Source organism: Triticum aestivum, chromosome 3D (genome assembly GCF_018294505.1).
Source record: "Triticum aestivum cultivar Chinese Spring chromosome 3D, IWGSC CS RefSeq v2.1, whole genome shotgun sequence".
NCBI lineage: Eukaryota > Viridiplantae > Streptophyta > Magnoliopsida > Poales > Poaceae > Triticum > Triticum aestivum.
In genome coordinates this window covers 48,978,677-48,979,571 of record NC_057802.1, presented here as the reverse complement: position 1 = coordinate 48,979,571, position 895 = coordinate 48,978,677, and the positions used below count along the sequence as shown (strand labels likewise).

General features: G+C 46.9%; 1 non-coding gene across 1 annotated transcript; it reads left to right on the top strand.

Annotated features, from left to right (window-relative positions):
• On the top strand, positions 1–161 carry LOC123081245 (U1 spliceosomal RNA). The gene has a single exon (XR_006438715.1). It is a non-coding gene; the product is annotated as a U1 spliceosomal RNA (small nuclear RNA).
• Positions 162–895: the final 734 nt, after the last annotated feature.

The window sequence follows — 895 nt, the reverse complement described above, 5'->3', positions numbered from 1 at the left end:
ATACTTACCTGGACGGGGTCGACGGGCTATCAACAAGGCCCGTGGCCTAGGTTGGTGGCCCACAGTGCACTTGGTGGGTGCCCTGGCCTATCATCTCCCCAAGTGGGAGAGTGAACGTCATAATTTGTGATAGAGAGGGTACGCGTTCGCGCGGCCCCTGTCAGTTCTTGAAAATTATAAATTTTGGTCCCTGCATTTTACATCTAGTTCCCTAAAGTCTTGGTCCTTAACATTTCAGTCCTCATTTTGAGTTTCGCTTTAATTTATTTTTCTTCTTGAAGCAAGGTCTATATATAAGCTTGTTAACGTAAACAGGGCAGTCCTGGACATCTATAGACCGACCTTCTGAGCTTCAAAGGACCACCCACAACTCAGCAATGCACGTGTCTTGCTAAAAGTCTCAGTGGCAAACCACAAGCGCAGCATGGGGTGTGTGTGTGTCTTGCTAAAAGTCTCAGTGGCAAACCACAAGCGCAGCATGGGGTGTGTGTGTGTGGCGGAGACGGTAAGTGATCCGACGTTTATGGCGTGCTAGTGGCAAGCCAACTGATCCGTGCGCAAGATAAGTTGGTTGATGCTGGCACAACCTTTTTTTTCCATCAATGTGGTTATCTTGATTGTCGTCCGTTTCAAAACATGAATTGAGTGGGACGAGGAGTCTGGACGCACTAGTAAAAATGGAATGCACTATGATTTCAGGATGATTTTAGGATCAATGCGGTGATGCTCGGTCAACTGAAGAAAGATGCGTCGCAGAAGGTGACGTTTGTGGCGAATCGTTTGTGTCGTATAATTCCATCAACCAAATAGGAAGTTGGTTGGTTGAGCACTTGCCCTCGCCCATGAAACAATGAGACACACAAAAACCGTTTGAATGTCCTAGCTTAAGAGCATC